The sequence below is a fragment of the Octopus sinensis genome, linkage group LG15 (genome assembly GCF_006345805.1).
Source record: "Octopus sinensis linkage group LG15, ASM634580v1, whole genome shotgun sequence".
In the NCBI taxonomy this organism is placed as follows: Eukaryota; Metazoa; Mollusca; class Cephalopoda; order Octopoda; family Octopodidae; genus Octopus; species Octopus sinensis.
In genome coordinates this window covers 10,346,281-10,362,577 of record NC_043011.1, presented here as the reverse complement: position 1 = coordinate 10,362,577, position 16,297 = coordinate 10,346,281, and the positions used below count along the sequence as shown (strand labels likewise).

The 16,297-nt window shown below is 36.3% G+C and overlaps 1 protein-coding gene across 1 annotated transcript in view; it reads left to right on the top strand.

Moving 5' to 3' along the window:
• Positions 1–3,617: 3,617 nt before the first annotated feature.
• Positions 3,618–16,297, top strand: part of LOC115219822 (peripheral plasma membrane protein CASK) — a 998,477-nt gene continuing 985,797 nt past the window's right edge. The window contains exon 1 of the mRNA XM_036509446.1: positions 3,618–3,796. The gene's annotated coding sequence lies outside the window, so the exon portion shown is untranslated. The remainder of the gene's footprint in view (positions 3,797–16,297) is intronic.

Here is a 16,297-nt window from a genome sequence, read left to right as displayed (position 1 = left end):
AAAAGGAGATGAAAAGAGAAAATTGCTCTCTGGTGAATGCATTTGCACCGATATAATCATTAGGATAGTAGTTCTATAGCTGAGTGTGTGTGTGTGGGGGGGGGGAATGCAAGTTTGGATCTCTGTGTGCCCTACAAACAAATTAATGTAAATAGGGACCCATCTAAGCAAAGCTATTTCGCTTCAACGTTCGTAGAAATTATCAAAAAGAAGTAATTTAATGTTCAAAGAGACAGGGAAAAGGAATCTCGTGTTCAACTATGGTGCAGCGATCAAAAAACGAATTTAAGAGCTGAAGGCATCGTTAGGAAAGATGATATCCGCCGAGGAGACGGAAGTCGAGGGGAGACGGAAGTAGAGGGGAGACGAGTCTTTTGGTTTCCGGTTGTCTTTTATAGATCTGCTGGTCACTTGAAGCAGAAGACTAGGTGGTCGCCTAACACCACCAGTGTGATTGCTTTTAGTAGGGTCCCTCCTGTTGCAAATATTAGGGACGGGTCTGAGGATTATTCCTTCCTACCTTCTTCTCTCTCTTCCCCCTTTCAATCACACAAAACAGGACTCTTCTCCGCTGTCCTTTCTATTCACACACTCACAGCTATCAGAGCGTAGCCTCCTTACACAGGCGTCAGTAAATCAGTACCCAGTCACTCTACCTTTGTCTATCTGTTTGGTAGTAAGTCCAATAGTTATTGCCACCTACCTCCACCTTTTTACCGCTACGAGTAATTACATACATGGCACAACTTGGAGAAAGATACACCTAATTTTCGCACGCGTGTATGTTTAAATAAACACACATGTATGTGTGTGTGTGTGTGTGTGTGTGTGTGTGTGTGTGTGTGTGTGTGTGTGTGTGTGTGTGTAAAAGTTAAGGGACTGTTCTGAAGGGAAGCTTCCTTCTCTGTCCTCGTACCCACTTTGTTATTATTCGGAAAAGACATTCTCCTAAATGATGGGAGCTTCCCGTCAGAAAGGTACTCTAATGTAGATAATTTTATAGCAATTTAAATTCCACAGATTTCAGCTGGTATTGGCCTGGGCCGCAACTAATTTAAGTCGTATTCTGGGATTCCCACTCGAAATAAATCAGTGTCCGTGGTTTGTCTCGTTTTTCATGGTGGGGATCTGTCGAGTAATGTTCAATATTACAGGATCTTTCTCTAGTTTGATTATGTCGGGATCAGTGAAAAGTTTAACGACAATGTGATGTGAGTTCGATTTCTGTTGGGCACATATGACAGAAAAACCGAGCCCGGGGGAGATTTAGGAATTTGATACAAGTATGGTTTTTAAAATGTTGAGGGAATGTATTCCACATTGCATAAATAATGTTGCGCTCACAGCAACGTTGGAAGGAAGTGAATTTGAGCTTTTTGAGGCGATCATAGAAATCAAGGCCTGTCTCTCACACACACATCGAAATTTCTTCTCTCTCTCTCTCTCTATATATATATATATATGTATGTATGTGTGTGTGTGTGTGTGTGTGTGTGTGTGTGTGTGTGTGTGTGTGTGAATAGCCATGTATGTATGAAGATATATTCTCAAAATGTGAATTAAAATATATCGATGTAAATATCAGTTTATGTAATGCAAAGTGTGTACAACATTGAGTGGTACTCCCTCTGTTTGCCTTCCAGTCTCTGTAAGTATGCATGCATACGTGTGTGTGTATGTGTGTTGTGGGTGTGCGTGCGCATATATATATGTATATATATATATATATATATATATATATATAATGTATGTATGTATGTTGTATGTGTATGTGTGTGTGTGTGTGTGTGTGTGTGTGTGTGGTGTGTGTGTGTGTGTGTGTGTGCATGCATGCTGAGAAAGAGAAGAAGAGTGAGAGGCTGCAAACCTTTGATCTGCGTTGAGAGATAATTGTGTCTATGTGAGTGTGTGGGTGAGTGAGTAGCAGTAGCAGAAGTATTACCTGGCTGACACCACGATTATAATTATATTGCCGAGCTTTCTCGCTGGGATCTCAGGCACAGAAACTTAATAATCGACAACAACAACAAGAATCACAGCTGCTGCCGCTAACAATAATAGCAACAACAATGACGACAAAGAGTGGAAAAAAACCCTCCAAAAAACCGAAGAATTGGTGCAAAATTAGTTCGTTTCCGGATAAAATAATAATAATAATAATTTGAGTAAAATAGAAAGAAGTTCGCGTGTAATAGTAACAAGTTGTGTAGATTGTTTTGGATAAAGAGAGGGCGAGATAGAGAGAAAGAGTTAGAGTAGTGGAGAGAGAAAAAGAGTAAGGAAAAAGAAAAGAAAGGAAGATAGATAGACAGACAGATAGATAGATAGATAGATAGATAGATAGATAGATAGATAGATAGAAAGATAGATAGATAGATAGATAGATAGATAGATAGATAGATAGATGGATGGATGGATGGATGGATGGATGGATAGATATTGGGTGGGAAAGTCATGAATAACTGAAATGCTCATACACACACGTATATATGTATGTATACATATATATGTATTCATGCATATATGTATGTGAATATGTAAATGTATATATATATATATATATATATATATATATATATACATATACATATAATGAGACGAGTAAACTGCTTAATAGGTAGGTAGATAGAGTGAAAGAAAAAAGGAGAAATACAGATTGTTGGAGGGAATGAGAGAAAGTAAGAAGGAAGTCGGGACTGAGATGTGCGAGTCCAGAGCAAGGTGGTGGTGGTGGTGGTGGTGCGGTTATTGACCGATTTGGGCGACAGTGGGGAGCAAACAAGGGAAACCCCGCAAAAAAAAGCAACTTACCCCTCAAGATATATAACTTCCTAAATATATATACATATATATATATATATATATATTATATATATATATATATATATATACATATATATATATGTATATATGCATATGTGTGTGCGTGTGTGAGTATTGCAGATATATATTGCTAATATACACACGGTCGGGCGCACGCCTGTGTGTATGTATGCATGCATACGTGTATGTACGTGTGTATGTATTTGTGTGTGTGTGTGTGTGTGTGTGTGAGTGCATATACGAATGGACACTAGTAATTTACATGTGTAATTATGATTCCACATAATTAATAATTAATATCTTCACCGACGTTAGGATAGTAAAGAAGTTATTAAGGACATTTTGTTATCGGGCTTTTTGAAGTAAATAAGTCTTCTGAAGGAAACGGGTGTGCGTGTGTGTGTGTGTGTGTATTTGTGCGCGTAACTGCTTGCCAAAGTAAATACATGCGTATTTGTAACAATATTCACCCTAAATGTTTAATATACACACACACGTATACGTGCGTAGTCATGTCTATATTGCATGTTTATAGGCATAAATTTATGTCTCTTGTCTATACATGTATATCTATTTATATAACGTCTATGTAAATATACTTGTGTGTGTGTGTGTGCGTGCGTGTGTGAGCATGTGCTTGTGCGTGTGTGTGCGTGTGAGCATGTGCTTGTGTGTGTGTGCGTGCGTATGTGCTTGTGCGTGTGAGCATGTGTTTGTGTGTGTGTGTGTGTGTGTGTATTGGCGTTAAAGTTGTCTCTATATGGATTTTCAAGTCGTCGTCGGCGGCGGCGGTGGTGGTGGTCGTGGTGGGGAAGGCAAGAAAACCAGTCGAGAGGACGATCCGCCTTCTTCCTACATAATAGTCTTCTCTCTGCTATTTTACTCTTAGTCTTCTCGCTAAAAACTCTTCCAGCTCTCTAGGACTACATTACAACTGGATATTACTGTGAACAGCTATGAGGAGGACTATCTAGTATGTATATACATATATATATATATCACTTAACACCTCGATTTTACAACACCCACACTTGAAATAAGCGCCTCGAAAGATCTGCCAGCAAAGCAATTCTAACATAATTCCTTATAATATACACATGTTTGTCTCTCTCTGTCTTTTGTTATACATTTTAGATATTCACGGGTACCATTGCACGATAGTCACAACTAATCGGGCAATGTTGATCATTTCCTCAAATGAAAATTGATAATCAAAAGGGATTTTTATGCTTCGTGATTCATGTTTTGGGAATGAAGAGGGAAAATCTTTCTTTCTTTGTTTTGTTCTTTTTTTTACCAAAGAATTAAAGCAACCGGTCCGAGACAGGCCACACACATCGCACCTGCATGTATATACATACATATACACATGTATACATATATATACATACATATACATATGTATACATATATATATATACATACATATATATGTATATATATATGTATATAGATAGATATACACACCGCTCCCTGCGTCTCTATTTATTTATGCATGAATGTATTTTGCGTTAAAGTAAATTATTTTCGTTTGTTTGTGTCTGTATCAGTTGCAATTCTGTCCGTATTTATTATTCTAGGAAATAAGCCTCACCCCTCATTCTTCCCTGGCCTTCGACACTACGCTAAACAACAGCCAAAGCTCCCTCATTTCATACCCGACCCTCTTAAAGAACCTGGACCCTTTGATCCCAGTTTTATTCAAATCTAGAAACCAACTTCTATGTCCAGGGGCGGTTCTTGCATTTATTGCCTCCACTGGCCAAATACCTTTTTCCCGTTTTTTCTTTCTCAAGCCTTCTCCTTACATCGGATTATTATTATTATTAAAACTATTACAGCTTGTGTGTGTGTCTGTGTGTGTCTGTGTATCTATGAAATTGCCTTCTGGTCTCCGTTGTTACTGCAATGTTTGAGTCTTTTCGTGGTCACTCTATTTGCTAGAAGTAGCAGCCAGATTTTCTTTAAACTATATACTCCAACGTATTTTTTAAAAAAAGAACATGTTAGATACCAGTCTTAAATACATTGTCTTGTCTATAAACGAGGTGGTCATGACTGGAATGCATTGTTCGATCTAAAATCCGCCAGTAGCTGACCTGTGGCTAAACAACTGAATTGTTCTGTTATTCCTTGCCAGGCCGGTAAATAGCTTCCTACAATCTTGTGGTGACGACTGACAGCCTCTATTTATCATAACCCAAACTAATTTAATAATCAATTATTGCTAAACATATATCAATGATTTAAGGCAATTAATTAGAGCGACTCCACCACATAACCCTAACCCTAACCATTGCAATAATAGCAACGAAATGTTTCACTTCAGTTGACTTATTTTCATGTAATATAAATATTAAAATTATAACAATTTCCCACATAGGCATATGGACTCAGATATAGAGATATGGGCAATTATATAGTGACTACCACTTTATATTTATCAACCCGGGGAGAATGAAAGGAAAAAAATCGACCTCGGTGGGAATTGAACTTTCAACGTAATGGACATTGGAATAATAAAAATAAAAATAATTTCAATAATTTATAAATGAGTTACTCATATATATTAATATAGATTACAATGAATCGAATATATTGTTGTGTTGTGGCGGTGACAACAATATTCAATGTGGAATAATGATGTAACAACTGTCTACTGCAGTGTGCACGTGTATGCAGAGATGCAGAGTAAATAGCAACAGAGCACCAGCTGCATTACACACTCACCTATACACACATGTAATAGCTCGCACTGAACACGCATGCAAATATATATATATATACTGTGTAAGCAACACACACATTTACATACACATAGCTGCACAGCAAACATTAACACACATACGCGTATATTGTATATTGTATATACCAACAAACAGCATATCTTAGTATATACACATACCTGACGCATCAGTACATACCATGCACACATACACACACGTGTATATACATAGCATATATATTAACACACACCATGTATCCATCTATCTTCTTATTACAACACACACGCACAACCACACATGTGTATGTATGTTTGAACACACTATATATATATATATATATATATATAATATATATATATATATGTATATATATCAGATATGTGTATCAACACGCAAACCATTTATCTACGTACATATATACATTCTTTTAGCATAAACCCAAACCATGGAGACTGGCCACTATTTAATCACCCAACTTTTTAGAAATAACAACTAAATCCCCCTCATCACACCTAAGTATGAAACATTGCTGGTGGTATGGTTGGTTGATAAACAACATAAGGTGTACCAACATATACACACATATATATATATATGTATATATATTAAATTACAGAAAGTTCGAAAAGTGATTGAAGGACCGAAAGTCAAAGTGCTGTAGACGAAACTCTTGGCCCTTGGTTCCGTTTTGTAACTTTTAGCGATTTATCTAATTTATCAAGTACCAACTAACAACTCAGCCTATCATCTACACACACACCTCTTTCCCTCTTTTTGTATGTATGTGTGTGAATATATACGTGTGTGTGTGTGTGTGTGTGTGTGTGAAGCGACATTATGTGTAACATCTGCCAGTCACAGACCATTGATTCTCAGAACCGGTGTTGGAACAATTCCGTCTGCTCCGAAAATTGGTTTTTAATTCCTAGAGCTGTTTGGAATTTAATGCACTTGTTTACATTGATACTTTCATTATATATATATACATATATATATATATATATATACACACACACACCGTGTATGTATACATTGCAGTAGTTGCCCTACTTTCTCCTTATCTGGTAATATATGCCATAAATTAGTGAGCAAACTTGGTCTATTTTATCTTTCCATTTATAACCGACTCCAAAGGCTCGGCGCGGCAGATGGTCACAGCGTTACTACCTAAAAATACACCCTGACATATTTAGTGTATATGTGTGTGTGTGTGTGTGTGTATAATTATATAGTAAATCTAAAACACATACACACAGGTATAGGTGTATGTCAAGATGTGTATAAATATATGATAGATAAGGAGATAGATTAATAGGTGATATTGGTGATGTATAAGCAGGAAAAGTTCCGCTGCCTGGACCTTCAAAAGCTTCTGTTTAAATAAGTTTGTGTTTGTTTATGCAGCTGTTTCTGAGCGCCTCGGTGTATATATATAGTGTGTACCTGGGTGTTTATGTTGTGTATGCAGTGTGTGTGTTGATGTCTGGGCATTTAGTATGTTTGTGGTATTGGTAAGGTTGGTGAAGTGAAATAGTCTCACCCAGGACTAGTAGCAAAACCACAGATACACCAGTTAAAAGTGACTACATTATTAATATTTACTCGTACAGATCTGAAGGGGTGTCCGGGGTTACAGGGGGAAAACGTTTGAAGCATTCGTATCTTCGAGCTTTTTCAGTTTCCTTCAGGAAATGTTAACCATGTTGAGGATGCATGATGAGGTTTTTATTTGATTTTACATCAAAATTGGTTGTTAACATTATTGTTGTTGGGTTTATGATGGAGACTGTGACAAGGGAGTGTTTGTAACTAAATGCAGAACAAATATCTTGAGACTTTCACTGATATTGATATCTTCAGCTCTGCATATATGAAATGATGTTATACTGGCACACACACAATCATATACAACCCAGTGGCCATTGGTGTCTGCTGTTGAGAATTTGAGTATCAACTCTTGGAAACTTCCTTTCCAAGTTTCAGACATGTGCAAGATTTTTTGTGCAAAAGACTTACATTTGTCCATATTTGGAAGTCTCTTTTTTCTTGAAGGTCAGATGTTATCTTTGGGAAAAGCTAAGGGGTCAAGTTGTAACTTGGTAATGATGATGTCATTGCAGGCTTTGCCATCTGAATGCAAAGAGTGAGAATGGATACCACAAGACATCTGTCAAATAGATGCTGTTTATATATATATATATATATATATATATATATATATATATATTATATATATATATATATATATATATATATGTATGTATGTATGTATGTACATACGTATATACACCCACACATATGCACATATACATAAAAAATTAAAGATAATCCCATAATTTCCATTCTTAAATTTAATGTATTCATACTCTGTGACCAATCTATTTGACTTGGAGGTTCAGCTTGTATGGATAGTTGTCTTACTTAAGAAAACCCATTTACAAATATATACCATGATAGCTGATGCTTGCAGAAGTGCTTACTGAGGATCCACTTTGGATTTTAATCCCCTTTATTTGATATATACACACGTACATGCATGTGTGTGTGTGTGTAATGCATTTATATATTGTTTCCATCTACTAAATTCTATTAATCTATTATACATCATCTCAGGGCTACAATGGAATATACTTGCCCAAAGTATCACTCAACAGGGACAGATTTTGGAACCATGTGATTACCATGGCTGGAGTACCTGTGGTTGTAGGTCTGTATAATCAGTGTTGACTTGAGGCTAATCAACAACAACAACAAGGACTTTAGTATCTTGAGCAATGAAGCATCAGTCATGTGGATGCTAGAAATAGCTGTTAAATGTCCTTCACATATATGTGAAACTTTACCATATCACACCATGCTGTCTTAAGGAAGGATAACATCCAAAGAAAAAATTATTGGTATGCCAACACTGGAATGTCTTTGACCAGAATTGAAGCTAAACAACAGCAACAAATGTAGAATTATTTCATTCTTATTTTTTTGGTTTCAGTAAATGGTCTGCAGCCATGTTGGAGCACCACCTCCAAGAATTTAGTTGATCATATCAACTCCAGCTCTTACTTTAGTCTAGTACTTATTAATATCTCTTTGTTGAACTGCTAAGTAACAGGATAAAAATTATTTCAAGTGTTAGGTGAGCACGACTTTGTTTTACTGATGAGGTTTAATAACATTGAAACATATTCAATGGTCTCTCTTGTTGGACCCTCTCCAAATTGCAGTTTCTTAGATTAGCTGTTATTAATTTCCCTTGTTGTGTTTAAGTTTTCAGCATTCCTTGAAGGAGATTAACCAAAGCGTTAACTATATTGCATATGTGAAAGTCTATCATATATGTTTAATGTGTGTGTGTACATAATATATGCACACACTTCTGTGTGCAAAAGTGGGAGAGATAGGAGAGAGAGAGACCAAACCATCAATGAGTGATAGAAATAATTACTGCACAATTGGAGTGCTTATAGCTGCGCCTGGTTTGGTGTAGTGGCTGCATGGATGATGGTGGAGGAAAGCATAGTGTGGTATGGCCAAGAGCTTGGTTGGCTTGAGAAGATTGGGAGACAATATGTAGAAGCTATATGCGAGTTGTTGGTAAGGAGATTGAATCGTAAAACACAGCATGGCGATCATGGTTGAGTAAGAGGGTGTAATAAGGACAGATATAGGGATGAAGGAAGAAGAGGATGATATAGGGATGAAGGAAGAAGAGGATGATGCCTGTCAATGAAGAGGAGGGAAAAGAGATTAGAGAATAGTACTAAATATTGATGTTTAGACAGACTGGAGGTGTTAATATGGTGACACAGAGGAGTGAGAAGGATGGCTAGTAGTGGAGAAGGGTGATGTGTGGGTCTACTGACTATAAAAGGATCTGAAGCCATCCCTTGTTATACAAGCATTTTGATGGAAGAGAGTAGACTGATAAAAGGTGATGGTAGTGGTTGGGTTGAATGCAATCAGATCAATATTGTCTTTATTAAGCAGGTAACATGGTACAATGGAGGTGATGGAGACCGGCCAGAACATAATGAATGAGAAACCCAGGATATTATAACAGCCAAATCTTTATTCTAACAGTTTTGTCTTGCCAGCATAGGCAAATAGGTCTGATTCAGCCACCACTTGCCGTGCTTCTTTGGTGTACAACTTTTGAGATTAGCCATCACAAATTCATGCCATATATATATATATATATATATATATATATAGATAGATATATAGATATAGATATATGATATTAGCATATGAAACCTATGTAATGGTGAACAAATAATACCAAAAATGTCTTCCAATCTCTTGTTTATACATTCCAGTGATACTTGTATCCTTGAGGTAAATTGTGTGTGTGTAGAAAATTTACTCGGAGAGTAATATCTCCGTGAAATACTCAGCCACGTTAAATCCACAAGTATGATTCAGTTTGTTGGACAACTGAATGCTCACTGAAGAGACAGACGGAGGATTCACCATATCTTTCCTTTTCTTATTCCGTCTCTCTCTCTCTCTTCGTACACACACATATAATTGATAAAGGTTATATACTTTTAACAACTTCCTATCGGTACAATTAGATGTAACTGAGAGAGTTTCCGACAAAACATGTTCAACAATATACTCCTTCCTACTTGCTTCAAATAAAGCTCTCTCTCTCTCTCTCTCATTCTCTTTCTCTTTGCCCTCCTGCCATAATGAAAGAACAACCAGCAGTCATTATGGTGACGACGACGACCACCACCACCACCACCACCACCACTACTACTACTACTACTACTATAACGTGGTGGTCGTCTGCTTGTTTGAATGAACACCTCAACAAAAATTGACATGTCTTTGTTGTTGTGATGTTGTCTGTATTCCATTTACTATTTAATCTTGTTCGACAAACTGCAAGAATTTCCTTAAATATTTTAGATCGAATCATTTTTTATGCCATTCAAACAAATTTTTCTTCAAACCTATTTCCAATTTGTAAACTAGAAACATTTCTTCTAAACTCGAACTTCATATTCTCTCTCTTTCGTTTCTCATGTTTCATTTTTACTAAAATGGTTTTGAAAAGTTTTATTTTTATTTTTCATCTTATTTTTGTTTTGGTTGAAAAGTTTTCATATTAGATATTCCCCTTTTTTACTTCGTTACCGTACTGAAATTACTATTGTCTTAAATACAGTTTATTTGCTTCACATGGAAGCTATGTAACATTATATATCTACAGGATATATATTTGTTGTCGATATATGTGTTGATATATATCAATATTTTAGGTGGTATTCCACTGTTAATGTAGTAATTAACAATGCTTTAGATGTTACCTTAAGCATGTAACAAAGGATACGTTGTTGTACACCATGCTAGAAACAACAGTCAAATCTCTCTCAAATCACACTCTGCTGTCTTAAAAATAGAGTGACATATTAGATGATATAGTCCTATATCCCCCGAAAGAGACAAGATGGTCACAGTTGTGCTTTGATCATAGGTGAGGGTTGACCCTGGGCCAATGAGGGGAACGTCTTCGTGATCGTCCGAATTGCTAAAAGATGGGACCCCGTTGGACACCATACCGTATTTAAAAAAGAATATATCAAGTAATGCAGTTCACTGGCTGGAAAATAAAGATGATCATGAATGGCATGTTACATTTTTAGCTGTGGTTGATTATAAAGTATCTCTTGGTTTACTACGGCATGTTGCATACTATTATATAACATGTGCGGCGTATTAACTCGTAGAAATAATACAAGAAACGAACTTTTGACTAACAACGAGACTTTATTCCTCTGCTAAATTATACAATGGACCAAATAACATCACGATTTTCCCGGAGCACGAGTTGTATTATCCTGTTGTTATAACCAAGCACTTGTAACCAACTCGTGCTCCGGGAAAATCCCTCATCGCACTGGCCACAAAGGATTAGATAAAACTATTTCCAAGCAGAAGATGTTAGGATCCAGCGATGATTCAGAGATTTATTGTTTGAGCTTGTGTTACGTGCAACGTGATTGGATCCGAGATCCTTATCCCGCGCAATACACGACCAATCAAAATACAAGACTCAACCACGTGTTCCAAACTCATATGATAGGTCAAATGACCAATAATTAAAGATTATCGAATGGAGCCATAAATATCAGGGCTAGCTGAACATAAAATATCAGAACAGAAAAAGGGTCTCACTACAAGTTTATTAGGGTCGACATTAGTTGTGTTCAGGTGTTACCGTTATTTTACTTGATTAAATTTGGCCAAATTACTATTTTTTGTATATAATAAATCCATTTAATAACTCTTCCACATTTTAAAGAGGGCAGGAGTAAATATCTTTACCGTTTTGGGACTAAACCATCAGTGACTGCCTTTCACTTTATGATATCAATTATCTATAATCTTCATCGAAACCTTCTTCCATCTAAATTCCATATGAATTCCAAACACCAAATTAATAACGACAACTTTTTAAAAAATTCTTCATTATTTTCAAAATTAATGAAATAAAGGCAGTGAATGTAATGAGTTAATGAGGTAAAAATTACCTTTCATTGTCTAGATTATTCTATATAAATGTTTATCCTACATCATAAATTTTTTTTTTTATGTACAAAATAACAATATCTTGCACTCTTGTTGAGGGCATAACACCTTTCTAGTGTTCCCTGTAAAGTGATTGGTGTTGGGAAGGGCAACCCAAGCAATAAATGAAACATGAGTGAAATGAGCCCCCATTCCTACTCAGGTGACAATACCCCCAAATATATGTTGACTTCAGTGATAGTGACCCTGCCAGTATGGAAAGTGAGTCTAACACTGTTATGAACCTTTATTAATTTGCAGGTTGTACTTGGCTAGAATATAAAGTCTGACTTGAAATATAAAGGGTTTTATAGGAATAAGTCACCTTTCTTTCATATAATTTCATCATTCTGTAGTTTTTAGTTTGTTCTTATATTTTGTTCCATTCTTTCCAATCTCAAGTTCCAAGTTTTATTGTACGGAGTTTTATATTTCAGTGTTTACCAGATATGTTCTAAAACCTTTCCTGATTTATTGAGTGATGTCGGTAAGGAACATTTAATAAACTCCTGTGTCCTGGGGTCAAGGACTTAACTCTACTTTGAATAAATGCTGTTGTGTTCATCTACTCTTTTACTCTTTTACTTGTTTCAGTCATTTGACTGTGGTCATGCTGGAGCACCGCCTTTAGTCAAGCAAATCAACCCCAGGACTTATTCTTTGGAAGCCTAGTACTTATTCTATCGGTCCCTTTTGCTGAACCGTTAAGTTATAGTGATGTAAGCACACCATCATCGGTTGTCAAGTGATGTTGGGGGGACACACACAAACACACAAACACACACACACACACACACATACACACACACACATACATATATATATATATATATACATATATACGACAGGCTTCTTTCAGTTTCCATCTACCAAATCCACTCACAAGGCTTTGGCTGGCCTGAGGCTATAGTAGAAGACACTTGCCAAGGTGCTACGCAGTGGGAATGAACCCGGAACTATGTGGTTGGTAAGCAAGCTACTTACCACACAGCCACTCCTGTGCTACTTATATATTAGGACCCTCAGAGTCCTTATTTAAAAAATCTGTGTAATTATCCCAACTTTCAGCCAGTCTTGAGTTTCTGAACTGTAAACTTAATCTGTCACCCGTTTTAACATTTCCTCCTGGTCCTTAGGTATCTTTTGTAGAGTTCACTCTGTTGTAAGTTCTCTAGTTTGAAGATAACTTCTTATCACTACTCTGACCCTAAAACAAAATCAAAAGAAAATGTCCCACAAAGACATAGCCATGGGTGCTCCCCATTCTATTCCTGACAACATGGCTTTCTTAACTCTCTACTGTATCCTAATACACATTGATTACACTGAATTATTTGACCTAAACAACAGACAGGTAAACATTTTATATCTACAAACTAGCGAAGTTTTCACCTTGCATTACATATGTAAGACCTTGTTCTATTTGTATTTAGCATATGTTTGAAACTCTATGTAATATACAGTATGTTTCCTGAGATATTTTCCTTCATCTATATTCTTTATAGGCTGCTTACTTCACCATTTAATCCAGCATCAGATTAAGTCTGCTCAAAGTTGGTCAGTAATACTCATCAACCATTTCACTGATTTCTTCCATTTATACCAAAAATTACTCCTAGACGGCAACCTAACTCGCCATTTCTCCACTCATTGTCCACAGTTACACACTTGGCTGTATGGGGGACCCACTTATCCCTGTTTATCATTATGTAGCAGTAATCAATATAAACAAATTATTTATCGTGCCGGTGGCATGTAAAAAGCACCATCCGATTGTGGCCGTTGCCAGCCTCACCTGGCCCCCGTGCCGGTGGCACGTAAAAAGCACCATCCGACCATGGCCGTCTGGCAGCTGTGCTGGTGGCACATAAAAAGCACCCACTACACTCACGGAGTGGTTGGCGTTAGGAAGAGCATCCAGCCGTAGAAACATTGCCAGATCAGACTGGGCCTGGTGCAGCCTTCTGGCTTCCCAGACCCCAGTTGAACCGTCCAACCCATGCTAGCATGGAAAGCGGACGCTAAATGAAGATGATGATGATGATGATTTATTACGATGGTGGGGGAAAATGGAAATTCTTAATATTTTTTTTGCAGTCCTGATTCAGCTGTTTTCACCTTGGTAAATCCAGTAAGGCATAATCAAATCTCTGTTGTTCCCCTAATCTTTAATGCCCTAAGCACATACTTATATTGTTTAATGATTAATCTGGGATTGGACTACAACCCTGGGCATCAAACAATTAAAATTCACTTGATCCATTATGAAACTTGGTAAATCAGTCCCATTGGATGTGTGGAAAAGATGTGTAAATGAGGTTATTGTAATTGATACCTATAGATATTTATATCCACTCTTGTATGGCAGGTCCACTGGCAAGTGGAAATAGGAATCAGAGCATTTAGAAAAGTTATTTTTAATATTTAGTACCTCTTCCACTATAAGACTTCTTTCTCATCGAGCTTTAAAAAGATCACAAGTCTTTGAATTCCTTTGATCTATCAAACCTTTATATTTACAAATAATATTTGGTGGTGACATTCTTATCCAGCAAGCTTGGTATGTCCGTCCTATTTTGTTTGGTTAGGATTATATTTGTCAAATGGTATTTGGTTGCTTAATGTAAGTTGTGGAATTTGGAGCATGTTGCTAGACTCACTTTGTCTACCTTGCATTATATTTACAAACAATTGTTACTTTACTTCTGTCCCCCCCCCCCACAGGTCTGCCCAAACAATTGACTGTAGTATTCCTTCAGAAGAATAAATACATCAACAACTACCAGCTCCAAATTCCTACTTTTTCTCATTATTCTCCCATCTGAACTAAATGATTAATGATTTTATTATTCTAAACTATCCGTTTTCCATTCTAACGTGGAGAATTACCAATGACTCTGAGTAAACTGTTCACTGTGTTATGGGACAACATAGCAGTGATACTTCTTCAATACATCATCATATTCTATGTTCTAGAAAGATATATTCTAAAATTGAAAATTATTCGTCATGTCCAATACTGAAACCTGCCTGATGAATGATAGACGGAAGCCATATTGTTCAATGTAGAGATATATTGATTTGCCAGGAGATCACCAGAATAAATCCGAGACGAGATGAAACTTAACTTAAAAAAAGATAAAAATAAAAACTTGCCTCTGTTGATGTAGTCTGCTAATTATTTTTATTATCCCTTAACCAAATTAACAGGTGGCATCCAATTGATACACTATATTTTTGTTGTTTTCTAACATGCTAAACTGCTGAAAAAACAGTTGGCATTGGTCATAAGATATCTATTTAAATAGATTTCCTTTATAAATTTAATATAGCAGCTATCACCTTCTCCTCCATATGCTTGAAATTATATCCATGAGGGAATGAAAAATCATTTATATTAATTCTTATCAAAGAAAGCAAGGCTGACAAATCTAAGATGGACGTTAATTAAAGATTAAATGGATACCTGTAGTGGTCAGTATAATCTTTGGACATGTAGCGATAACACTAAACATATTTCAGTCTTGTTCTCCTTAGTGAAGCCTTACTTGTACTTACCAGACTTTATGGTGAGTGAATGAATATTTTGGATGAAAACTATCCACTAATTAGGCAATTAATTTTAATAACTTCAGGACATTTGTCATTATATAGAATAATTCAGCCTGATATAGTTCCCCATCCACCATATCTCTGTAAGCTTTATCTAAGGGAAGAGATGAACTTCCCACTGTGAGCTGTATCACTCTATGGCGTCTATTTACTACTAACAAGACTAAGCTGTTATTAGTCAACACTTTTATCAGTTTAATCTTTTAGCATTTAAACTGGCCCAAATATTCTACTTCTTTTATGCTAAGGGTAGCCAGATCCAGCCTCTCACACCTATTCTACAATGTCATTCTTAAAATAAGCAATCACATCATCAAAATTTTGAAGCCACAAGATAATGCATGATTAATTCAAAACAATGGGAATAAATAGACATTATATTTAACAGAGTAATCTGAATGCTAAATGGTGAAGCAGCTATATTTCTGATACATAAGCACTGTTTGACATATTCTGGGCATAGTATCTGTAAAAACTACTTCTAAAAAGGCATATGTCTACCTGGATCTCTATAACAGGGGAAGTGTGTTGTATAAAAATATAATAGCATCTTTGGGAAGTAT